General features: G+C 40.5%; 1 pseudogene; it reads right to left on the bottom strand.

The window, feature by feature from the left end:
- Window positions 8,855-25,589, bottom strand: LOC102176278 (annotated as a pseudogene).

Genomic DNA, 27,707 nt, shown 5'->3' with positions numbered 1-27,707 from the left:
GATGTTGAATTTTGTCAAAGGCCTTCTCTGCATCTATTGAGATAATCATATGGTTTTTATTTTTCAATTTGTTAATGTGGTGAATTACATTGATTGATTTGCGGATATTGAAGAATCCTTGCATCCCTGGGATAAAGCCCACTTGGTCATGGTGTATGATCTTTTTAATGTGTTGTTGGATTCTGATTGCTAGAATTTTGTTGAGGAATTTTGCATCTATGTTCATCAGTGATATTGGCCTGTAGTTTTCTTTTTTTGTGACATCTTTGTCAGGTTTTGGTATTAGGGTGATGGTGGCCTCATAGAATGAGTTTGGAAGTTTACCTTCCTCTGCAATTTTCTGGAAGAGTTTGAGGAGGATAGGTGTTAGATCTTCTCAAAATTTTTGGTGGAATTCAGCTGTGAAGCCATCTGGACCTGGGCTTTTGTTTGCTGGAAGATTTCTGATTACAGTTTCAATTTCCGTGCTTGTGATGGGTCTGTTAAGATTTTCTATTTCTTCTTGGTTCAGTTTTGGAAAATTGTACTTTTCTAAGAATTTGTCCATTTCTTCCACATTGTCCATTTTATTGGCATACAATTGCTGATAGTAGTCTCTTATGATCCTTTGTATTTCTGTGTTGTCTGTTGTGATCTCTCCATTTTCATTTCTAATTTTATTGATTTGATTTTTCTCTCTTTGCTTCTTGATGAGTCTGGCTAATGGTTTGTCAATTTTATTTATCCTTTCAAAGAACCAGCTTTTGGCTTTGTTGATTTTTGCTATGGTCTCTTTTGTTTCTTTTGCATTTATTTCTGCCCTAGTTTTTAAGATTTCTTTCCTTCTACTAACTCTGGGGTTCTCCAACTCTTCCTTTTCTAGTTGCTTTAGCTGTAGAGTTAGGTTATTTATTTGACTTTTTTCTTGTTTCTTGAGGTATGCCTGTATTGCTATGAACTTTCCTCTTAGCACTGCTTCTATAGTGTCCCACAGGTTTTGGGTTGTTGTGTTTTCATTTTCATTAGTTTCTATGCATATTTTGATTTCTTTTTTGATTTCTTCTGTGATTTGTTGGTTATTCAGAAGTGTGTTGTTCAACCTCCATATGCTGGAATTTTTAATAGTTTTTCTCCTGTAATTGAGATCTAATCTTAATGCATTATGGTCAGAAAAGATGCTTGGAATGATTTCGATTTTTTTGAATTTGTCAAGTTTAGATTTATGGCCCAGGATGTGATCTATCCTGGAGAAGGTTCCATGAGCACTTGAAAAAAAGGTGAAATTCATTGTTTTGGGGTGAAATGTCCTATAGATATCAATTAGGTCTAACTGATCTAATGTATCATTTAAAGTTTGCATTTCTTTGTTAATTTTCTGTTTAGTTGATCTGTCCATAGGTGTGAGTGGGGTATTAAAGTCTCCCACTATTATTGTGTTATTGTTGATTTCCCCTTTCACACTTGTTAGCATTTCTCTTACATATTGCGGTGCTCCTATATTGGGTGCATATATATTTATAATTGTTATATCTTCTTCTTGGATTGTTCCTTTGATCATTATGTAGTGGCCTTCTTTGTCTCTTTTCACAGCCTTTGTTTTAAAGTCTATTTTATCGGATATGAGTATTGCCACTCCTGCTTTCTTTTGGTCTCTGTTTGCGTGGTATATCTTTTTCCAGCCCTTCACTTTCAGTCTGTATGTGTCCCTTGTTTTGAGGTGGGTCTCTTGTAAGCAGCATATAGAGGGGTCTTGTTTTTGTATCCATTCGGCCAGTCTTTGTCTTTTGGTTGGGGCGTTCAACCCATTTACGTTTAAGGTGATTATTGATAAGTATGATCCCGTTACCATTTACTTTATTGTTTTGGGTTCGGGTTTATACACCCTTTTCGTGTTTCCTGTCTAGAGGATATCCTTTAGAATTTGTTGGAGAGCTGGTTTGGTGGTGCTGAATTCTTTCAGCTTTTGCTTGTCTGTAAAGCTTTTGATTTCTCCTTCGTATTTGAATGAGATCCTTGCTGGATACAGTAATCTGGGCTGTAGGTTATTGTCTTTCATCACTTTAAGTATGTCTTGCCATTCCCTCCTGGCCTGAAGAGTTTCTATTGAAAGATCAGCTGTTATCCTTATGGGAATCCCCTTGTGTGTTATTTGTTGTTTTTCCCTTGCTGCTTTTAATATTTGTTCTTTGTGTTTGATCTTTGTTAATTTGATTAATATGTGTCTTGGGGTGTTTTGCCTTGGGTTTATCCTATTTGGAACTCTCTGTGTTTCTTGGACTTGGGTGATTATTTCCTTCCCCTTTTTAGGGAAGTTTTCAACTATTATCTCCTCAAGGATTTTCTCATGGTCTTTCTTTTTGTCTTCTTCTTCTGGGACTCCTATAATTCGAATGTTGGAGCGTTTCATATTGTCCTGGAGGTCTCTGAGATTGTCCTCGTTTCTTTTAATTCGTTTTTCTTGTTTCCTCTCTGATTCATTTATTTCTACCATTCTATCTTCTATTTCACTAATCCTATCTTCTGCCTCCGTTATTCTACTATTTGTTGCCTCCAGAGTGTTTCTGATCTCATTTATTGCGTTATTCATTATATTTTGACTCTTTTTTATTTCTTCTAGGTCCTTGTTAAACCTTTCTTGCATCTTCTCAATCCTTGTCTCTAGGCTATTTATCTGTGTTTCCATTTTGATTTCAAGATTTTGGATCATTTTCACTATCAATATTCGGAATTCCTTCTCCGGTTGATTCCCTACTTCTTCCTCTTTGTTTGGTTTGGTGGGCAACTCTCCTGTTCCTTTACCTGCTGTGTATTCCTCTGTCTCTTCATCTTGGTTATATTGCTGCGTTTGGGGTGGCCTTTTTATATTCTGGGAATTTGTGGAGTTCTCTTTATTATGGAGCTTCCTCACTTTGGGTGGGGTTCTATCAGTGGCTTGTCAAGGTTTCCTGGTTAGGGAGGCTTGTGTTGGAGTTTTGGTGGGTGGAGCTGGGTTTCTTCTCTCTGGAGTGCAGTGGAGTGACCTGTAATGGGTTATGAGACATCAAAGGTTTTGGGATAATTTTGAGCTGCCTGTATATTGAAGCTCAGGGGAGTGTTCCTGTGTTGCTGGAGAATTTGCGTGGTATGTCTTGTTTTGGAACTTGTTGGCCCTTGGGTGGAGCTTGGTTTCGGTGTAGGTATGAAGGCATTTGATGAGCTCCTATTGCTTAATGTTTCCTGAATTCAAGAGTTCTCTAATGTTTTCAGGCTTTGGATTTAAGCTTCCTGCTTCTGGTTTTCAGTTTTATTTTTACAGTAGCCTCTAGACTTCTCCATCTATACAGCACCGATGATAAAATATCTAGGTTAAAGATGAAAAGTTTCTCCACATTGAGGGACACTCAGAGAGGTTCACTGAGTTACAAGGAGAAGAGAAGATGGAGGGGGTAGTTAAAGGTGACTGGAATGAGATGCGGTGAGATCAAGAGAGGAGAGAGCAAGCTAGCCAGTAGTCACTTCCTTATGTGCGCTCTATAGTCTGGACTGCTCAGAGGTATTTACAGAGTTATACGGGGAAGAGGAGAGGGAGGAAGTAGACAGAGGTGACCAGGAGGATAAGAGAGAGGAATGAGTAGGAGAGAGACAAATCCTACCAGTAACCAGTTCCTTAGGTGTTCTCTACCGTCTGGAACACACAGAGATTCACAGAGTTGGATAGAGAAGAGATGGGGGAGAAAAGAGACAGAGGCCACCTGGTGGAGAAAAAGGAGAGTCCAGAGGAGGAGAGAGTGGTCAAGCCAGTAATCTCGCTCTCAGGTAAACTTGGGTAGTGAAGTTTGGGTTTTTAAATGTACAAAATTGACAACAAAAACCTAAGAGCAAAGATTAAAAATCTAGAGTAGAGGTTGGATTTTCAAAGATACAATATTAAACAAAAGCAGAAGGAAAAAGGAAGAAAGAAAAAAAAATTATTAAAAAACAAACAAATGAAAGAAAAAAAAAACACACCAACAACCATCCAAAGAGTATATATGATGTTTGCCTTAAAAAAAAAAATAGTAATAATAGGTTATAGAAATAAAAATTGGAGGAGAAATAGAAGACTTAACAATTAAAAAAAAGCTAGAAAAAAAAGAAAAAAAAAGAAAAAAGCAAAAAAAAAAAAAGGAATGATTTTAAAAATATTAAAAATATATCTAGCCCTTCTCTGATGTCATGGGCCGTGTGGGCTCTCTTCCAAGGTGGTTCCCTCTGTTTAACTTCTTCTGTTTGCTGGTTTTTTAGGCTGACTAGTTCAGTCACACTGTGGGGAGGGGGGATGCTGCAAACAAACAGCACTGTCGTGTGCACACCGCATCTCAGCCCCACTTGACCTGTCCTTTCTCGCGGCGCACAAACCGCTCCGGCTCTACGATGCTCAGCCGGGAACCGTCTGGGGCCGGCCTTAGGCTGTGTGCACTTCCCCGGTCCAAGCCGCTCAGGTTCGGCGCTCAGGCAGCCCTCAGAGGCACAGATTCGGCTGGGACTGCGCTTTGTGCCCTTCCCAGGTCCGAGTAGCTCAGGAGTTTGGCGAGCACGATCGCCTCGGCTTTTCACCTTTTCCGCCGCTGCCGCTCAGCTCTCTGGGTGGACCGCTGGCGCACCCCGTGAGGCAGACTGTGACTGTCCAGCACCCCCAGAAGTCTTAGCAAAGGAGCCTGCTTGCAGTTAGGTACGTAAAGTCTCTCCGGGTCTGCAATTGCCCCTTTCCAGTCCTTACGGCTCTGGCTGCCTGTCCCCGGCGGGGAATGGTCTGCAGCCGGCTTTTTCCGTTCCGTCCTTTGTTCTGTGCTCGGTCCTGGCGGTGTCTTATGTTCAAGTTTTTCGCGTGGTAGCTATCCCACAGTCTGGTTTGCTAGCCCAAGTTAGATTGTTCTGGTTGCGCGTGGGGCGTTCCTGCCCAATTCTTACAAAGCTCTGCAGCCCGCGCCTCCCGCGCGTCCCTGCCCTGCCCCCACTTCCTTATGGCGGATGCAGGCGTCTGTGCTGCTTTTCCGCTGGGGGAGTTACTGTTGGGCTTGTAATCTGTTGGTTTTAATTATTTATCTATTTTTTATGTTGCCCTCTGTGTTTCCAAGGCTCACCACAGACTCAGCAGGGAGAGTGTTTCCTGGTGTTTGGAAACCTCTCTTCTTAAAATTCCCTTCCCGGGACGGGCTTCCCTTCCCGGGATGGAGCTCCCTCCCCACCTCCTTTGTCTCCTTTTTCGTCTTTTATATTTTTCCCTACCTGTTTTTGAAGACAATGGTCTGCTTTTCTGGTTGCCTGATGTCCTCTGCCAGCCTACAGAAGTTGTTTTGTGGAGTTTGCTCGGCGTTGAAATGTTCTTTTGAGGAATTTGTGAGGGAGAAAGTGATCTTCCCGTCCTATTCCTCCGCCATCTTTCCCTCTCTCCCCCTCGACACTCTCTTTTCATATGACCAGGTTTTCCACAATGAAAGCAGTTACTTCCCTTTGGTGGTCTCATAACTTTGGCCAAGGCTGTAGCAAAGACATTAGCCTGATGTTTAGTCCCTCCTATTCCCGAGCAGGCTCTGATATATTTAGCTATAGATGCACCCCATCTCTTTAAAGGTCCCAGTATACACTTGCATTCAGGATTTGCATTTTCAAATGCTAACGTTTGTAATAATATCTCTGAAATCTCATCCCTCCCTACAGCCCGTTCTACAGCTACCCTCAATCTTGCTAGAAAATCAGTATCAGGCTCATTGGGGCCGTGCATTGTTTTAACAAAGGAGGGCTGGGCGTGGCCAGTAGGCACCACATGGCGCCATGCTCGTAAAAAGACCTGGTGGATTTGTTGTAAGTCCTGATCAGAGTATTGAGCCTGTTTTTTTAAAGCCTGATATTGGCCCTCTCCCATTAGCTTGTCTTTGAGAGGACCAGGAGGATTCTGTCCCTCATTAATCTGAGCCTGCTTTTTAGCTTCTTCTTCCCACCAGCTATGAAGTTGCAACCATTGAGAGCCCTCCAAGACAGCTTGGGCAATATATTCCCAATCTAATGGAATGATTAATTTGCCTTTTCCTGATGATTCCAACATAGCCAAACAAAGGGAGATTGAGGACCGTACTGCGCTACTGCAGCTTTAAGATCTTTAAAAAATTTATATTCCAAAGGAGCATATTGAAAATTTATCACATTGCCATCCTGCTGTCTCTGGATGGGAAACAATTGTGGAGGATTGATAAACCCACCAGGGGGAGCAGGCAAGTCATCATCAAGAAGCATAGACAAAGGAAAGGTGAACTGACAATGTTCCCTGCCCACATCGGGCTGATTAACTGCAGTGGGGAAAAGAGAAGCACAAGGAGGAGCAGAGGGTATAGATTTTTTCTCCTCCTTACGGGATTTCCACCATTCCCAGAATAGATGGGTCATTTTTTAATCTCTTTGCCCTCTGACAAAACCAAAGAAGCCTCTGAATCTGATTTTGAATTGTCAGATGTTTCACCATTTACAGGAGGAGGCTCATTTGTATCCTTGCCTTCAGGCGATGCAGAAGCCCCACCAACGTCTGACACATCCTCATAAATTATTTCTCCCCTCCTTGAAGCATTAGATTTAGTTTCATTATCAGTAGAGAGCAAGGTCAAAGCCTGTGTTATAGCACTACACAAAGTCCATAACTTTAAAGGGATCACATTACCCTTCTGATGTTGCTTTTTCAATTCCTTTTGAATTATTTTCCATTCCTTCAAGTTTAACTGTAACTTAGTTTGATATTGAAACCAATGACAATGCTGCTCCACCAAGCGAAAGAGCTCACTCAACCGACGAGTCGAGGCTTTAACACCTATGGAGTGGAGAAGTCCTTGGACTAACTCCATGTATTGTGCCCGTAATGATGATGAGGAATTCCCCATGATTTTTTAAAAGCTCCCCTCTGCTAGGGTGAGGAATTCCCCATGATTTTTCCGAAAGTTCCCCTGCTATGGATTTAAAATCCCCCCGGGATTACTCACCCTTTCGGTTTCACTCGAGCCCCACGTTGGGCGCCAGATGTTGGAGATTATGAGTGAAATGACATAAAACAAGACACACACAAAAGACAGACGCACACTCCGGCCGGAGGAACAGAACTGGGCAAAAAACTAATTGCCGTTTATTATAAAAGCCCCCTAAGCAGAATTCCAGACTGCATGAATAAGCCTTTTCAGCACAGCACAGGTGCATACATGTTATCGTATAGCAAAGGGGAGTGAAATCTCTGTCTACTGCAGAGTCTGCCCAAAGCCCTCATCTCCTTATCTCAAGAAGGGAATGCTCCCTCGTTTGCAAGGGGCCATTAAACTCAAGGCTGTGTCCAGACTCTTTGGCAGAATGCCTCGTTTGCAAGGACGCTCAGCCCGAGCAGAGAGACCCGTTTGCAGGCACATCTCTGCTATCCTATTAACCCTTCAAACCCAGAACTTTCATACAAATATTATAATGAGTAAAAAACTGTAAGTATGCATGCTGAAAATATAATGACCTAAGCACAAGAATTTCATGAGAACATGGAAAAATACAGAAAGAAAGTAGTCTACTTATTTAAGGACTGTCGCTGGATTTGTATTAGGCTTCTATGAGTTTAAGCCTGAATTCACAGGCAAGCATTTATTGCTAAATAAAGATTGTGGAAGTTCTACACAGAGCCTGATCTATGATTCCATAAATGTTGGTAGTTTTTCTTCATTTGTCTTCTTTTTTTGAGTCTTTTTGTTGGCAGATCTTCACTTACTAAAAATAATGATTCATATATAAGTAAGACACTTTATTCCAATGAAGTTATTTGTTTCAATAAGATTCAGTAATAGCTACTTCCTCTTAAACCAGAGTAATGCCAGCCGTACATTACAGAGATACCTGTTCTCAGCTGTGCTCTTTGGATTCTAATCAGTTGTTACCACAGAGGAGGTAAAAAGTTTCTTTGGTGCAGTCATGATTTTTATTTGGATTTACTGTCAGCCCTCTCAAACACTGTGTGGTTCTATTTTAAATCAGAGGTAAAATTCTGGCCTATTTATATTAAACAAAGTGTATAGTTGCTTTGTTTTTCCCCCTTGAAAACAATTTTATATTCATTTCTAATTTATTTGCAAGCATAATATTATAGATTTGTAGAGCTCAGCTTTAGTAATTTTTTAATTCTCTAATCAGAGAGACATTTTCTTTTTTTTCTTTCCAATAAGACAGGCAATGATTTATTTGAAATGGCCAAAAATAACATTTTACAGAAAAGGAACCATAATATTACACAATCAAGTGTAGCTACAAAATCTTAGACATTCAGGCAAAGCTTTATTTAGATCACCAAAAACAAGTCTTTATAGAAAAAGAACTATAACAAGCACATGTATAGCTGCAAATTTTCTTTTGCCAGCAATATCAATTCCCTTTAAAATATTCGGGGACTATTTTGAAGTATCCAAGCAAAACTAAAAATTTGTGGGACAGAGTTGCTCAGCCTCATCACAAGAATGAAAAGTTTGCAAAATGATTTTGTTTAATGCTAACAAATAACTAAAAGACATGGTCACTGCTAACAAGTACCTTTGTCTACTGAAACAGCCCAACCTAAGCACATGTTTATGAAAGATTCATTGTGAACATAGCTGCTGTTTTCCTGCCATCACAGATCACGTGTATGGTGGCAAGGGTTAGATGTTGGAAACCATCGAGGCACCCAGGAGGTAATCCTTAACAGAAATCTACAGTAGATAAGCAACTCAAACAAATAGACCTGCTTCTGCCAGAGCCCCCCAGGGTGTCACATTTGCTTTCTGTGTAAAGAAGGTCCACCGACTCCGTAGTTCTTTACTGGGAACCAAGAGATAGATAAAGAAGCTGTTCTTCTAGGACCATCAAAACCTTAATAAATCGCCCTGGGGTTCTTCGTGCTGTAGTCCACTTCACAGGCAGCAACATAGGCACACTCTGGGAAGAAGTCATCGCGGTACTCTGCTAAAAACCTCAGAAAGAGATCAAAGTGTTTCAGTAAAGCCTTCAGGTTCTTCTCAGAAAAGGACATCTTTCCAAGGATTTCAGGAAGTTTCACAAACGAACGCAGCAAGTGTTGCACCCCATAAATGTAAGAGGGTGGAGGTGGTTGGTCACCTGGAGGATAACTATCAGGTACAAGTTTCCAGGAGAGGACCTCATTTATTTCTTTGGTTCTTCTGCCTTCAAAGCCAGCAAACACTGCACTCCCTTCCTTGCTAGGGGTCAGAGGAACAGGCGAGGATGATCTGCTATGAACAGATGTCTTCTCTTCCAGGTACAGGAACAGCTTGGGCATGCTAGCGGACATGTCCTGCTGCCGGCGCTTGGGCTGAGGTGAGGCGCTGCTCTTGGACAGCCCGTCACAATTGGCAGAGTGGCGTGTGGATCGCCTCAGAGACTGTAAGGCTTCCGGCTCGGCTTTGCGTCTTTTGGGAGTGGTTGGTTTGCCTGAGGTTGGTTGACTCTCTGTGGACTGTGGTGTGGATGGATTCAACAAAAGTGGACTTGGAGAGAGCTCCTCCTGGTTCCTATTATTGTTTGTGGTACTTTCCGTAATCTGAAGAAACAATTTGGACAAAGTCACCTTTTTATACTGAACTTGTTCGTATGGATAGAGCAAAACCAATGGGAGAGTGTAATCAAAGGTTATTCTTAATCCATCCACCATCTCCTTACAAAGGTCAACGTTCTTTTCTGCTGGGAATGAATGCTGCACATTCATGTTGACGTGTGGCATAGCATGATAGTGACGAGGCCTCTCATTGGCTGAAAAGCCTGCGTTGATAGCAAAATGCTTCACATAAGATTCCAAAATAGTTATGATGTTGGTCTGGCACGGAACTTTCACTAACCGTTTCCTCCTGTTGATACAGTAACAATCATCCTCAAGCTTCTTCTTCAGAACTTCAGGGATTTCTATAGTTACTGTTCTTTCTTCCATTTCCTTTTTTGCGTGCAGCCCTGGTCTTTCCTTCACTTCCGACTTTCTTCAATATCTTTTTCTTCCCTTATTCTTCTGTCCTTTTCTTCACTGTCAGAGGAACTGTTAAGTTTTCTTCGTTTTCATCTTTCTCGTCAGCAGGGAGGCTTTTTAAGACAGAGTCCACCCCAGGCAACCTGCCGCGCTTCCTCTTTCTTCCTGTGCTTCTCAGGCGAGCTACAGCCTTTGGGGCCAATTTCCGCTGTAATCTCCGATTTTCATCGGCGTCACGGACATGATCCTCTGCTGCTCATCTATCCCAACTTCTGTTCCGACCATTAAAATGGATCAGATATTCCGGGATCTTTCTGCCTTTTTCGTCTTTCCCAACAAAAACATCGACAATTTTGGCATCGTAGAGCACTCGCGCCTTGGTGGGGTCAAGCTCGAAGCACGGCGCTTTCTCCCCTGAGCAGGCGCGAGAGGGCCGTCGCCGCGCTCCCTCGCTCTTCTCTTCGTGGCTGCGGGCGGAGCGTGCCTGGTGAGGGAGGGGAGGTCCAGGGAGACATTTTCTAATGTTTTTATCTAGAGAATGGAGAAGTTACTAAATGTAACTTTGACAGACTTATAATTCTGTGCTAGTAAACAAATTGGAAATGAATGTAAAATTGTTTTCCAGAAAAAAAAAGTTTTGTGTAACAACAGCAACAAAAATTCATGTTTAACTCGTGACAGCTAACCAGATGGGCATGTTTCATTCTTTCAGAAACTGGTCTTGAGATAAGAATTTGGTTTTTATAAAGGCTCTAGTAAAATGTTTTAGTAATAATCATACATCCTCCATTTATATGAAGTCAATACCATAAACAATTGATTTGATGTATTAAATATTAAAATATTTTAATAAAACAAGAAACACACGAATGATGTTAAAATCACTGTAAAAATATTTACAAAAATACAGTTTTCACAATAATGAATAATTAGTTTTAAAAAGATGTTTCATTTTTACCTTCCTAAGCTAAACTTGGGGTAAAATATTTCTTTTTTATTTCCCTTTTTTTTTTTTTTTTTTGTTCAAGAGATGCCTTGATATCATGAAATGCCAGGTTTGGTGAGGAAGAGGGGACATAACACTGAGTATCAATTTCAGCTCCCACAACTCATTAGCTCTGTGACTCTGGGCAAGTCACTTACCCTACATGCAGCCTTGTAGGGTTACTCGCTTATAAAACTGGGGTGATAATAGCTACCTTATTAACTAAATACATAGATGTGGAATTGCTAGGTCCTATGATAAGCATATGTTTAAGATGATAAGAAATTGCCAAATTATTTTCCAAAATAGTTTTTACTGTACCTAATTTTTAAAGGAAGAAAAGACTGCCTCTTTGAATTCTATATATCCACTAGCTTAGAGAATCAAATAACTTTTCCATCAATACAGGAACTGTCCAGGTAGTGCACGGAGAGTATGAATGGAGCAGATATACAGGAAACCTGGCTTGGAAAATTGCCCATTCCATCTCACTGCTGAGTCTGATCTCCTGTACCCCTCAAAAACACAGACTTCTTCAGGCTTTAGGCCCTTTTCTGCTCTAGTTATAGAACCATAGGTAGAAGCAGGATGAGCTTAAACTATTTCAAGGAAACTTTGATATTACTCTGTACTTATGGATGTCTGGTTGGCCATACAGGTCACCCAGCTGCCAACTCAACCTGGGGTTTATCAGTTCAGCATTGACCAGTGGATGCCATTATTCTCTGAGGTTCATTTTGTGCTGTTAGTGGCCCCTGAGTCATAAAGCTGAGCCTTCAGCATTGATTCCATTCCAAGTTCCTTGCTCTGCCTTCCCATTAATATCCCCTTGGGAGATCTGAGGTTCCTCTTATCATTATTATTAGTCTAGTCTGCCTAAAAACTGTACCTGAGCACTAACGTTCACTCTTCCTGTTTCACCTTAATGGGCAGAACTGGGACTGACCCCAATCCTCAGTTTCTGTGCCAAGACTTTCTACAGTCAAACTGTTATGTTCTCTAGAAATTCATCAGTGAGAAACTACCCCAAGGGAAGTAGTTAGAGGTTGTAAGGTGTTAAATATTTTTTGTTTCTTTTTAAGTGTAACTCAAATATAAAGCAAGGGCGATTTTCCTTTTATTGTTTGTACTGCATATACCAATTGATTCTTAAACTTTGGGCAGAAATTTTTTAAAGATCATGGATATGAAATAAGGGTGTATCTGTGTTGGTTCAAAACCTTAGGAGTTCCCTAGGTGAAATCTGAAACTGGCTCCTGGACATGGAGGGTGAGAGACCAAAGAGAGGCAGACCACTCCAAATTGGTAGAAGACCAGTTTAATTAGCATAGGACCTTCCAAATGAAGCTTGACTTGGGTGGCCATAGGAGGTAATCTCTGCATTTGCCTGCTGCTGCTGCTGCTGCTAAGTTGCTTCAGTCGTGTCTGACTCTGTGTGACCTAGTGTCTTAAAAATTGATATAGAGGAACTTCCCTGGTGGTCCAGTGGTTAAGACTCTGTGCTTCCAGTGCAGGGAGCATGGGTTCCATCCCTGGTCAAAGAACTAAGATCCCATGTGCTGTAGGGCATGACCAAAAAAAATTTTAAATTAAAAAAAATATAGAGGCCTTAGTTGGGTTTAGTGTCCAGATGGTCTCAACAGTCCATTGATCTCTCAAATTTGTGTCCTTGAAAATGGCTCTAGCTATGGAAACAGTGAGCAGAATGTACATTCCAAGGCTGGGGAGGAGGTGGGGAGCTTCTGATTGTCCAGACACAGCTTATGTAAGTGGTAGTCATGTCCTCTTGATGGCTTCTTCCAACAGTCCAGTACCTCTGCTTAATGGCCTGCATGTAGCTACAAAGAAGAGATTTACAAGGGGAGTGGTATATACACCAAGGAGAAATAATAACATTGTCATGGACCCTAAAGCCCTTTAGAAGATGAAAGGAATTCCTGAAATTTCCTGGTAGAATTGTATAAATGTTGAAATAAGATTCTTGTGAAACTCATACAACATTCAATGACAACTCTAAAGATGCTCTAAAGCTGGATTTTTTTCTAGTTATATTGTGCAGCATAAAAAAATGTGGTTGTTTTTAGCCTCTTTATCTAAATTTCTTCTGGCCTATTAACAATCCCAGGAAAAGAATCTAGAAATGTAGCATTCGATTGAGGTAATGAATGAGGAACATTGGTTGCTAAGAGCTGAACATAAAGTTTGGATATGAGGGATGGTGGTAATAACCCACAAGGAAAAGCGTTTACTATCAATTTCCTGAGACTTAGGGGATTATCCCTGACAATACTCCTAGAACATAAATAAAAACCTTTGCTTTAAAATATTAGATAAATTGTATTTTTACTTGTCTTTCTGCAAGTTACACCTGTTACCTGATAGTGACAATAATACTTTTGTTTAGTGCCTTTCTTTAAAAAAACACAGAGAAGTGATCTGTTCCATGAAACTGTGTCCTTTAATTGTACACATTATTTTTTGAATGGGCTGTTAAGTAAAGGACATGAGCAGGTCATTTAAAAAACAAGCAGTAAAAGTGGTTAATAAACATGTTAAAAATGTTCCCTCGTTAATATTCAAAGAAATGCAAGTTAAAATAATGGAATACAATTTTGCTGCTCAAATGGGTACTTTTAAAATTATTGCTTAAATTTTATGGATAGGGTTGCAAATCACATTTCTAGAGGGCAATTGATGCATATAATAGAAACTATAAAACTATTTTTAAATATTCTTATGTTCTGTGACAGCATTTCCACTTGGAGACTTTGCTACATTAAAGCTCTGTGATCACTGGAAGAAACCCTGATGAAGTCTATGGGCATCACAGAGTGTAAAGACTGGGAAACACTGCAATTCTCTCCTGGGCTGTAGTCTTTTTGGCAGTGGTTCATTTTCTGTCAACCACATATTGCCAATCAATCTCCTAGGTCAGATTTATTTGTAGGATTCTGGATTTGAAAGGGAATCTGGCTTTCTGCCTTGATGTGATTTCTCCCAACTTCATAGTAAAAGATCGATGAAGACCTAGACCCAGAAGATAAAAGAAACAAACGTGACAGATAACATGAAGGTGAAAGTCGCTCAGTTGTGTCTGACTCCGAGCGACCCCATGATGTACAGTCCATGGAACCTTCCAGGTCAGAATACTGAAGTGGGTAGCCTTTCCCTTCTCCAGGGGATCTTCCCAACCCAGGGATCAAACCCAAGTCTCCTGGCAGGCTACAGCCATGGGATCACAGAGTCATACACGACTGAGCAACTCACAATTTCACTTTGCTTTCTTTTATCTTTGCTTTCATACCCAGATGACACAGATGGTTGTAGATGCAGTATTTACATGGATACAGACAGATGTATAATTACATCTATATTTCATATACATCTGGACTGGTATATAAATAAATACTTATATTGAGTTGTGAAGCTTAAATAAATTGATGCTTGTGAAATGCTTTGCACTTGGCACACTGCCATCAGTCAATTCTAATTAGTGCAAGAGTCAAAGAGGACAAGCAGAGAGAGTCACACAAAAAAGAGAAACTGCTAATAAGTATAATAATATATTTGTGCAATATTTTAGTTCAGGCTGCTTTAACAAAATACCATAGGCTGGGACATTTATTTCTTGAAGTTCTGGTGGCTGGGAAGTTGAAGATGGTTGCTGTTCGGTTGTTCAGTCGTGTCTGACTCTTCACAACTCCATGGACTGCAGCATGCCAGGCCTCCCTGTCCTCCAGTATCTCCCAGAGTTCACTCAAGGTCATGTCCATTGAATCTGTGATCCATCTTGTCCTCTGTCGCTCTCTTCTCCTTTTGCCTTCAGTCTTTCCCAGCATCAGGGTCTTTGCACTGAGTCGGCTCTTTGCATCAGGTGGCCAAAGTTTTGAAGCTTCAACTTCAGCATCAGTCCTTCCAGCGAGTATTCAGTGTTGATTTCCTTTAGGATTGACTGGTTTGATCTTGCTGTCCAAGGGACTCTCTAACACCACAGTTCAAACACATCAATTCTTTGGCACTTAGCCTTTTTTATAGTCCAGCTCTCGCATCCAGATATGACTACTGGAAAAACCATAATTCTGACTATTCAGATCTTTGTTGGCAAAGTGATATCTTTGCTTTTTATTATGCTGTTTAGGTTTGTCATAGCTTTCCTTCCAAGAAACAAGCATCTTCTAATTTCATGGCTGCAGTCACCATCCACAGTGATTTTGGAGCCCCCCAAAAGAAAATCTGTTACTGCTTCTACTTGTTCCCCTTCTATTTGCCATGAAGTGACGGGACTGTATGCCATCATGATCTTCGTTTTTTTTTTTTTTAGTTTTTTTAATGTTGAATTTTAAGCCAGCTTTTCACTCTCCTCTTTCACCTTTGTCAAGAGGCTCTTTAGTTCCTCTTTGCTTTCTGTCATAAGGGTGGTGTCATCTGCTCATCTAGGGTGCTGGCAAATTTTGTTGCTAGTGAAGGCCCTCTTTCTTGTTGGCAGACAGCCACCTTCTAGCAGTAGCGTAACATGGCACAAAGAGAGCTCAGCTCTCTTGGGACTCTTCTTCTGAACACTAACCCCATCAAGAGGGCTCTACTCTCCTCACCTAATGATATCCCCAAAATGCCATCTCCAAATACCATTACACTGGGGATTAAGGTTTCAGCACTTGAATTTTGGGGGATACACAGAATTCAGCCCACAACAGGTAAGGGAAAATTTTCAACAATTGATATTCTATTTAAGAGGTAATTAATAATTGATAAAACTTTTAAGTTAAAATGTTAATCCAACAGGCAGTTCCTGAATTACAACACTATGCTACTGCTACTGCTAAATCACTTGTTGTGTCCGACTCTGTGCGACCCCATAGACGGCAGCCCACCAGGCTCCCCTGTCCCTAGGATTCTCCAGGCAAGAACACTGGAGTGGGTTGCCATTTCCTTCTCCAATGCATGAAAGTGAAAAGTGAAAGTGAAGTCGCTTAGTCGTGTCCGACTCTCCGAGACCCCATGGACTGCAGCTTACCAGGCTCCTGGTCCATGGGATTTTCCAGGCAAGAGTACTGAAAAATCCCATGGACCAGGAACCTGGTAGGCTGCAGTCCATGGGGTCTCGGAGAGTCGGACACGACTGAGTGACTTCACTTTCATTTTTCACACCCTCCTAAAAATCTCCCCCCGGTAGGCGGAGCTTGGTGTGTTGCCATCTATGGGGTCGCACAGAGTCGCACGCGACTGAAGCGACTTAGCAGCAGCAGCAGCAGCAGTACATTCTCTGTCCCTACCTTCTCAATCAGTGGAGCTCCTGATTCTGCTGCTCTGATACCTGTAGGAAAAGTTCCTGGGGCTTCAGAAATGAAAAGTCACTTATTCACGTTAGAATTTCATCTCTCATTAAAAGTGTAGCTCTGTTCTTTGCAGTTAGATCATTTCTCATAATGAACATGACTGAGTCAAAATGACATTCAGGAGATTTTGCTTCCCTGGTAGTTCACCTGGTAAGGAATCTGCCTGCAATGCAGGAGATCCAAATTCGATTCCTGAGTCAGGAAGATCTGCTAGAGAAAGGACAGGGTACCCACTCCAGTGTTCTTGGGCTTTCCTGGTGGCTCAGAATCCACCTTCAGTTTGGGAGATCTGCTAAAGAATCTACCTTCAGTGTAGAAGATCTGGATTTGATCCACTGGTGAAGTGATAGGCTACCCTATCCAGTATTCTTGGTCTTCCCTTGTGGCTCAGTTAGTAAAGAATCTGCCTGCAATGCGGGAGACCTGGGTTTGATCCCTGGGTTGGGAAGATCCCCTGGAGAAGGGAACTGCCCACTCCAGTATTCTGGCCTGGAGAATTGCATGGACGGAGGAGCCTGGTAGGCTACAGTCCATGGGTACAGTAATCTTTTTACTTGACTATTCTCTGAAAAGGAGAGACCACATCTGTTTCAGTCACTCACTCCATCTTTGCAACAAATCTCTGATATAGGTATCTTTCACCTCTGCTTTGCTTTACAAAAAGCAGGAAACTGGTGCTTAAGGGTTAAGTAACTTATTCTAGGATCACAGATGATCCTGGGAGTAACAGAACCTGGATTTAGGTGCAAGGCTCTCTCAAATCCCATTCATTGACTCCTTGAAGAAATAGACTACATAGTAGTAGATGACGTCATGAACTCACAAAAGCTTAAGACCAATAGCACTGGTTCCAACACTACTAGAGCTAGAATTTCACACATACTTTCAGGAAGACCTCACCTCAGGTGACATTTCATGCCATCGCTCAACACTGCCATGAAATCTCTTCTGCTGTGTCCACTCATGAATTCCAGTCCATCAAGACTTGGGGCAAACTGTTAGGTCATATTTATCTCCCTATGTACATACTCTGTGTTGGCATCTAGATTTTTTAACTCCTGAAATTCTCTGTATTTGCATGAAATATATGTTTATGGATTGTGTGGTTTGAAATACAATGTAAGAGTAACTGCTCTGGAATAGACTAAGTTGAATTAGTGAAATAAACATGATAGATGAAGTAAACTTTAGAAAGAAAACCATCAACAATGATGACCAAACATATTAGGACATGAAAGTGAAAGTGAAGTTTGCTCTGTTGTGTCCAACTCTTTTTGACCCCATGGGCTATACTGTCCATGGGATTCTCCAGGCCAGAATATTAGAGTGGGTAGCCTTTCCCTTCTCCAGGGGATCTTCCCAACCCAGGGATCGAACCCAGGTCTCCCGCATTGCAGGCAGATTTTTTGCTAGTGGGAAGCCCAAGAATACTGTATTGGGTAGCCTATCACTTCTCCAGCGGATGTTCCTGACCCAGGAATTGAACCTGGGTCTCCTGCATTACAGGCTGATTTTTTACCAGCTGAGCTATCAGGGAAGCCCTATTAGCATTTCCTTCTCCTATTAGAATATGAGGCATACCAATTCAATGCCCAAATCCCTGAGGCTCTGCTTCTAGTCTTTGGTTATTGTTCTCCTTATCTGGGGTCTGATATTTAGTAAGTATTTATGGATGTAAGCAGGGAATATCCTGTAGCTCAGATTCCTTGGAGCATAGCATACATAATAAAGCAACAAAAGAATATTTGAACTTTTAATGAATATGTTGAATTGAATAAAGCAACCCTAGCATCAACATCTTTGCCACCTTTATCTTAGAATCAAAAGATGATTAATAATAAAAGGACATTCATAATGTGAAGATACTTTAACTATATGATAATTTAAGCATCAGAAAGTATCACAGGAACTTCCCTAGAGGTCCAGTGGTTAAGACTCCATGCTCCCATTGCAGGAGGCCAGGGTTCAATCCCTGACTAGGAAACTAAGATCCCACATGCTGCAGCCACGCCATGTGTGCTGCAAGTAGCAAAGCCTGCACACTGTAAAGAAGACCCAGCACAGCCAACATAAATAAGTACATAAATAAGTATTTTTAAAAAGGATTACATAGTCAAGCTATTAGGAAAGACTGAATTTCTAAAAATTTATTTTCTATTACTCTGAATGTTAGGAATATGCTTACTTTATAGAATAATATATTAAGAACAAGCATTTACTAGGGAAACACACCATTTACTAGGGAAAATCTGAAAATTGACTGTCTACACTCTTTGGTGCTGCTCCATCCATACACATTCATTAAAATTCTTCCTTCACTTTATTTTTAGCTCTTGACAATTGTTCTGCTTAATTAACTCAATCAATTGTGGATTACTGCCAGTTATATTTGCGGAAACCATGGCAGTTTATTAACTCTCATAAATACCAAAAGATAACAGAAGCACCAGAGAACTGATAATTAAATACATCTTTTAATTTCTAGCTTATAAATAGGATTTAGCTTGTGTTAGCTTGCAGGTTGCTGTCTGTATGTAGCTCTGGAATAGCACCTTCCTGCCAGGTCTAGACTGTATGTAAACCTCAAGAAGAAGCTGTGAATCATGGTTAAATTGACTCTGCTGTTCCCTCTACCACAGTGGGGTCAAACATTGATGCTTTATTGAAAACTATCAATGAGTAAAATTTTAAGATCCTTGGATAAAGTTTTTTTCCTAGTTTTTTAAAAGTTGCAGTATTGCCACAACCTAAAAGAGCATCTGGCACATAGTAGATATTCAATAAATATTATTTGGGGATTGCCATTTCCTTCTCCAGTGGATCTTCCTGACCCAGGGATCGAACCCAGGTCTCCCATGTTGTAGATAGACGCTTTACTGCCTGAGCCACTGCCTTTAAACCTAGTAAACAAAGATACGCAAGTTGCTTGTAGTCCTGTTTTTGAGAGGGTACTCATATTTTTCTTGGTCTCCAAATGCCACACATCAGAACATATTCATTGGAAGTATTTATCATCCAGTGAATAAAAATAGTAATAATACAAGTGACTTAGTAATAGAAAGAAATTTATCATTCAACCTAAAAATAAAATCAAACAATAGAAAATTAATTTGTTTTTTTTTTTAAATATTCTTTAAGCCACAGCTATCATGGGAAAAAAAATTACTACCCTAGGCATTTTGTTTAGAAATATTAATTTCTTTTTCTCCCCTAATGAATTACTTTAAGTACCATAACAGATACGTCTTCATTATCAGTAACGAAATGGTGATGTTTCTTTTTTTTTTCCAATTTGGCTTTTCATTTATTGATAATAAGGGGCCTATCTGCACCCACAGTGTGCTATTTGCAGAGTGCTTGCAAATAGCAGCCTGAAATCTGTCCCCTCTTGTCATGTATAAACAAAACATAGAAATTATAAAAATAACCCAGTAGTGTTTTTAGCTTAAAATTCCATAGTTTCAGACATAAGTTTTTAGAAAACAGCTTTAGCTTGTACTGGTGTTATGTCAGGGAGTTAAATCCCAAAATATTTTTAGTATACATACCATCTCCAAACCAGATTTGACATATTTTTTAGATTTATTTAGAATTTTATATTTACTTAGTATAATTTACAAAATTAGGCTTTGTCTTATACAATTTTTTCTGTATTTATTTTTAATTGAAGGATAATTGCTTTACACTGTTGTATTGGTTTCTGCCATACATCGACATGCATCAGCCATGGGTATACATATGTCCCGTCTCTCTTGAACCTCCCTCTCACCTCCCACCCCTTCCCCCTAATATATATAATTTATTTTATTTTTTCTTGTTAGTTATATATTTTATAAACACTGCTATTACTACTTTGTATGAAACAATGATGTTTCTCACTTTTCAATATACAGGGTATATGTCAGTACTCCTTGGAATTCTCCTTAAAAATCTAATAAATTTAAATTTAAAAAAAAAAGAATCTGTTGCCAGAATAGTCATGAAAGTCAAACACATGTTTTATGCAAGAAACCAAACTACAAACTCACTGTGGGTTTACAGCAATGATTGGTTGAAAGTGTTTATTTTTTGTAGCAGCCTCTGTCAGTGCTTCACCCATTTCTAGTTACCATGGTGACTTAGTGGATGAGTTAAATGTGTGTCCTTAGACACAGAGTCTTAAATACAGAAAGAAGAAGACAGTCACACTCTTGGGTCCAAAAGGAAAAGCTTCTTTGTGTGTGTGTGTGTGTGTGTGTGTGTGTGTTTGTTCAGTCACGTCTGACTCTTTGCAACCCTATAGACCGTAGTTCGCCAGGCTCCTCTGTCCATGGAATTTTCCAGGCAAGAATACTGGAATAGGTTGCCATTTCCTACTCTAGGGGAACTTCCTGACCCTAGGATCAAAATTTTCTCCCACATCTCCTGCATTGGCAGGTTAATTCTTCTTCATCTTCTTTTTTTTTTTTTTTTTAACTTTACAATATTGTATTGGTTTTGCCATACATCAACATGAATCTGCCACGGGTGTACATGTGTTCCCCATCCTGAACCCCCTCCCACCGCCCTCCCCGTACCATCCCTCTGGGTCATCCCAGTGCACCGGCCCCAAGCATCCTGTATCCTGCATCGAACCTGGGGCAGGTTAATTCTTTACCACTGAGCCACCTGGGAAGTCCTTCTTTAGGACTTCTTTAGGGACATTACATCTTTATTTAGGGAGTCTACTTATTGGGTACATGGATGTGGTTTCGGAATGTGATTAGAACGTTCCACTAACAATGTTTAAAGGACTTCTCTCTTTTCCAAGGTTGTTATATTACCCATTTATTTGCTATCTTGATCTTGCACCATTTGATTCAAACCTAGAACAATGTGTCTTAAATCAGAGAGGAGTTATCTCATGTCCTTGTGAACACAGCAGAGGCTTGAATCCTCAATTTAGACTCTTGAATTCTAGCTCTTAACCAGCACCAAACTTGACTAATGATTCAAAAACTCAGGGAAACATCAGGCACAAATAAATAGTCTTGGAAATGTCTGAGTGGTAACTCAGCAGAGCTTCCAAAAATGTCCCTGTTCTCCTGCAGTAGGATAAATTTTGGTTTTAGATTAAACAGACGAGTTTCCTTATAAGCAATGTCTGCAGTCATTCCCTGATATCTCAGTTAGTAAAGAATCCGCCTACAATGCAGGCAACCTCGGTTCAATTCCTGGGTCAGGAAGATCCTCTGGAGAAGTGATAGGCTACCCTATCCAGTATTCTTGGGCTTCCCTTGTGGCTCAGCTGGTAAAGAATCTGCGTGCAATGGGGGAGACCTGGGTTTAATCCTCGGGTTGGGAAGATCCTCTGGAGAAGGGAAAGGCTACCCACTCCGGTTTGCTGGCCTGAAGAATTCCATGGACTCTATAGTCCACGGGGTCACAAAGAGTTGGACGTGACTGAGTGACTTTCACTTTCACTTTGTCTGCAGACACTGTTCAAACAAAGGGTATAGTTTTGGTTATGAAACTTTTCTTCTACACACCCTGTTAATTACCTGTTGTATGATCATTTCTCATTTTGTAGCAAACCATCTCACCCATAAATCTATAAATTTTAAGTTTATTTATAATAAATAGCATGCACAAGGTTTCCCTGGTGGCTCAGATGGTAAAGAATCCACCTGCAATGCAGGAGATGCAAGAGATGTGGGTTTGTTTCCTGGGTTGGGAAGATCCCTTGGAGGAGGGCATGGAGCCCCCTCCAGTATTCTTGCCTGAGAAATCCCATGGACAAAGGAGCCTGGTGGGCTACAATCCATGGGATAGCAAAAAGTTGGACACAACTGAGCGAATAAGCATATACATAGTATTTGTCCTCCTAACAACATTTTATAGGTATAGATTTCTCACCATTATCTTTCCATTCCTAGTAAATACCATTTGTATGCTTACTGGGAAGTCTTGTCATTAATGTGTGTGCCCCAGCAGGCCTGGGAGGCTCTATCCCTGCACATCCCCCAAAAGGCCAGTCTTCACAATTACCTTGACTGGCTCCTGGGAGATGAGTGCTGAATCTTGGCACTATTCTGCTGGATAAAGGTGTTGTATGTCTGAGACCTTGCTGATCTGACCAGCTAGTTTATGCTAATGAAGGGCTCCATGTTTGACTGTCTTGTTTTTGCTTGAGGTAGGGGACGCTGGAGTGGGTGAGATCAGTAAAAGCCCTGGACACCAACACTTGGGTGGGTGTGTGTCCCAGGTGGCAGTATTTTTTTTTTTTTTTACGTGCATCTTTGCCAGGAGAATTAGACGGGTCTCTGCTACTCCACGGAGAGAAGACACCTGGTAACTTGTGCTTGGTTTCTCCTGAATTTTGCCCCATGTGCCTTTTCTGCATGTTGAATTTAGCCTGTATCCTTTCATTGTAACAAAATGTAAGCACCAGTGTAATAGCTTCTGTGTCCTAGGAAACCTAACAATTCATCCAGAATAAAGATGGTGGGACCCCCAACATAGCATGTTCAACAAAGAGATTTGAGGATTTTTCTCTCCTTCTGACAGAGAAAAGTATGCAGCCTTGCTGCTTACCTTTTCCTCTCCAGCATCTATAGATACAAATCTCCTTGCTAATACCCTTCCAGCCATTTATAATGCCACTCACTTTTTTACAGAGCTTTAAGCCTTAAGCTATAAAGGCTTACCTCATAGCTCAGTTGGTAAAGAATCTGCCTGCAGTGCGGAGACTTGGGATTGATCTCTGGGTTGGGAAGATCCGCTGGAGAAGGGATAGGCTACCCACTCCTGTATTCTTGGGATTCTCTGATAGCTCAGCTGATAAAGAATCTGCCTGCAATTCGGGAGACCTGGGTTCGATCCCTGGGTTGGGAAGATACCCTGGAGAAGGGAAAGGCTACCCACTCTAGTATTCAGCCTGGAAAATTCCATGGACTGTATAGTCTGTGGGGCCGCAAAGAGTCAGACACAACTGAGCGACTTTCACTTCACAAGCCTTCATTAATTATCTCATAGAAAATAAAACTCTGTTTCAACAGGTCTTCAGTTAAATCATCTGGAAAATTAGTCTCTCTCTAAATCTCACACTAATTCCTTGAAGTATTTGACCTATTTTGTTTTGAAGATAAAATTATACGTGCTGCTTTTTGAGTGAGTGAATGAAAGTGGCTCAGTTGTGTCCGACTCTTTGCGACCCCATGGACTGTACAGTCCATGGAATTCTCTAGGCCAGGATACTGGAGTGGGTAGCCTTTCCCTTCTCCAGGGGATCTTCCCAACCCGGGGATTGAATCCAGGTCTGCAACACTGCAGGCAGATTCTTTACCAGCTGAGCCATAAAGGAAGCCCTGCTGCTCTTTATAGCTTACTAAAATAAATATTATAGTGGTTATATATCCAGAGGTTAGTACAGTACTTATTTATTGCAAACAACAAAATATGAATTCTAACTAGTAAGGTTCAAATTCCTCAGAAGGTGAGTGGTAGAACTGACTTTGGGTTTCCCAGGTAGCACAGTATTAAAGAATACGCCTGCCAATTCATAAGACTCAGGAGATATGGATTCAATCCTTGGGCTGGGAAGATCCCTTGGAGGAGGAAATCGCAACCCACTCCTGAAAAATTCCATGGACAGAGGAGCCTACGGTCCATGGGGTAACAAAGAGTCAGACACGCACGACTGAGCAACTGAGCACACAAACTTATACACAGAATTGACTTCAGTAGATGTTTCTCTTTTATAATATTATAATATCCTGGAAAGTGCCTGTCAAAAATATCTGCCCGATATTAGTCATCAGTACCTATCCTTGGGACCACCTAAAATGAAAGGCTATGTCTTCTGTGAAGGGATATTCTTTTATTTTCAAGAATGGCAGGAGCTATTTGAATTTCTTATTGAAGCCTATTTTTTCAGATGTCTAGTTTAACCTGGTAACCTAGTAAAAATAGTAAAATTACCCAGGTCACTAATAGATGATTCAGAGTAAATTATGTTAGTGGTTACTTTGGTATTAGGTTTATTACTTTATCTATAACTTTTCATACATATCCCATTGATTTAACTTAGGGAAAATTATTAGACCTGAAAAATTAGATAATAATTTTATCTAAAAGTTTTTCAAATCAGGTGAACTAGGGTTCAATATATAATTGCTATATTAAGTTTCTTTAATTTCTAAAGCCTATTTATGTTTTATTGGAAATATGATATATGTGTGTTAAAATTCAACTAATCCTCAAGATATTCTTTTATCAAAAGATATTTGATGTCCAGACAGATATTTCACTAGATATATTTGTATCTCTTGAAATTTTCTGTACAAGTAAAAAAGTTTTGTGGAGAGAATAAAAGCAAATTTCATAGCAGATTTTAATAAGCAGTTGAGAAGTGTCGATCTCATAGTTCCTGACTACAAACCAACTAGATATATTTTTAAAAAATATTTATTTGGCTGAATAAGGTCTTAGTTGTCATATGCAGGCTCTCCAGTTGGTGCCTAGGATTACTTGGCCTCCAGGCATGTGGGATCTTAGTTCCTGGACCAGGAATTGAACCCCTGTCCTCTGCTTTGGCAGGGGAGTCTTAACCACTGGACCACCAGGGAAGTCCACCAACTGGATATTGACACATAAGAGTCAGTAGATCTAGTTTACCAGCACTATGCTCCTTTGTTAATTGTACTCCAAATGTCTGAAGGAGGTGTACAATAGGGTTATGCCATACTCTGATCTATTCTATGTGTGTGTGAGTTCTATTAGAAAATAATTTATATTCTCAAATACATTGAATTCCTTCAAGTAATTCATGTACACCTGGTCTTAGCTTCCACCTGTGTCTAGACTACCCCTAAATCTGTCTCCAGCTCTCATCTTAGCCCCATCCTCCAATTTCACATGCTCTTCAATCCCCAAATTCTTCCCCACCTGACACCTGTATGTTCTAATGTTACCTGAAGTTCAAGAAGAGGAAGGTCAAGATTAGCTTCTCTTCCTTCCTCAAACAGTACTTTCCTGCCTTTCCGTCATAGCCAACACTACTCTCATTCTTTCGGTCCCCAAGACTCACAACATTTGGGACTTTTTTATCATCCCTTTTATCCTCCAGTGCCAGTCAGTAACCAAGTCCTGCTAATATTTTCTCATTCATCTTCTCACTCTTATCAACAAGGGCATTTACTTCCTGGTTCACATTTTCTCTCAGTTTTGCCCTTTCCCCTGCATTTATCTGCTGGTTGTTTTCATCCTCAGGACTTTTAGCCACATTTCCACTTCCTTCTCTCAGTGATGCTCCAACTGGCTCTCCCCCATCTCCTTCTTTCTGCGTGGACATTGCTCTCTGTTGTGAATGCCGTCTTCAGCATCCCTCCCCATTGCTGACTCACACGTAGCCACTCTTCGCATCAGTTCCCATATTTCCTCCAGGAATCTTCTCTCACCCACACAGGGTACGGTGGGCTTCCACCTTATCCCCTGCTGCCTTTTGGGAACACATTGGAAACAGGATGAGATTGTTCTGCTGGAAGCTCTGGTGCCTAGCACACTGTCTGTAAGTTGTTGTTATTACAAGTGGTCTTCTTACACAACATTCTGGCTCCTCCTCATTGCTTCTACATACAGCAAACAGAACGCTTGCTCTGTTTGAACAGAACAGAAACATTTTTTTCTTAACTATGAAAACATATGAAAACATTTTCCTAATTTTCATATCTTAACTTTCCGGTAGGGTATGACTGGCTACCATGCCATTCCAAGTTCCACATCTTAGTCAGAAAAGAGAGACTCCCAGCTCCTGTTGCTTCTCATCTTCTCATTCTTACCAACAAGGCAGTTTTCTTCCTGGTTTCTTATGTACATTAGAAAATTACATTATATACTATGTAATATATCCAGTTTCTTGGGAAGCTCATGCCACACAAAACACAAAATGATCCTCCCTCTGTCATATCACCAAAGGAGGTTTATGAATCTTCCCACCTCCTGAAAACTTTCAAGTAACCTCAGCCCCAGCTGATCATTCCCTCACTCTGAAGTCTGTGGCTACTTTTATTATATATGATTTTGTCTATGTTGATATTTTGCTTTGTCATATAAATTCTTTATGACACAAGCAATATGTCCTCTTTCTTTGTTTTTAACCAACATTTACTTCTTACAGTGAGCTTCTGTGTCTAGGAAAGTACTGAGTATAAATTGCTAACAAAATGTTATGTTCCCTAAGTCTTAAAAATCTTAACGAAATTATCTTTTATGAAGTTCTTTGCACTTTTTCTTAAGAAATAGAGGAATAGGTAACTCGAAAATGTCCATGTTTTTTTCCTAACCCATCTCCAAGTTAAAGGATCATCCCTCTTATCTAGGTTAAATTTCTCTTTTTAGTGTTATTTGGTACATTCTTTGGAGCATATGGCTCCCTATGTTGAAAGACTCAAAATAAATCACCCATGGATTTGTCATACTGCCTGAAATGTGACTAATCCTTTAGTTTAAGAAGAATATCTTTTAAAATGTGATTCTATTAGAAAGTTATCTTTGTGGGAGAAATGAGAAAATGTAGGAGAAGGCACTTAGGAGATCTGTGAAGTTCCATAAGAACACTAAAGTGCATCATATGAGGGTATGATAGGATAATAGGAAAAGTGATAGATATGGAAACAGAAGACCCAAGTTCAAGTTTCTATTTGCTGCTGTGTATTCTTCTTCGAGTTATTTAGCTTTTCTCTAAGTTGCAATTTCCTCACCTAAATGAGTACCATCATTAAAGTGGGCACCTTAGTTTGCCCATCTCTTAAAATTGTTTGAAGGACCAGGGTATTAAAAAATTTTTTTTGGCCACACACAGGGACCTTAGTTCCCCAGCTGGGGCTCGAACCTTCACCCCCTGCATTGGGAAGGTGGAGTTCTAACCATTGTACTGCTGGGCAAGTCCTGAAGGACCAGGATATTTTGCTGACACAAATATTTTGCAAGATATAAATTTATGAGGGGAATTTGTAAAGTCTGTAAAAATTTCTCACAATGCTGTAGCCATTTAATCCACGTTATTAGCTAGTCCAATCAGTTGTTTTCCATGTTAATCTCACTGCCTACTGAATTAGACTTTTATCACTAGAAATATTCCTTTTTTTTTAAAAAAGGAAATATTCCTTTTCTAATTACTATCTTTACTTTGTTTATGTCTCTGTGCTGGGTCTTCACTGCTGCACTCGGGCCTTTCTCTATGAGGGCTGCTCTCTAGCTGTGCACAGGCTTCCCGCTGTTCTGGCTTCTTGCTGCAGTCCTCAGGCCCTAGGGTGCCCGGGCTCCGTAGCTGTCGCTGGCAGGCTTGCTTGCCCTGCAGCATGAGGGATCTTCCTGGACCAGGAATTGAACTCATGTCTCCGGCACTGGCAGGCAGATTCCCAACCAATGAACAACCCAGGGATGTCCCTGGGATTACTCTTATGGAGGA

The sequence above is a fragment of the Capra hircus genome, chromosome 2 (assembly GCF_001704415.2).
Source record: "Capra hircus breed San Clemente chromosome 2, ASM170441v1, whole genome shotgun sequence".
NCBI lineage: Eukaryota > Metazoa > Chordata > Mammalia > Artiodactyla > Bovidae > Capra > Capra hircus.
The sequence above is the reverse complement of the archived record's forward strand: the minus strand, read 5'-3'. Positions and strand labels throughout refer to the sequence as shown.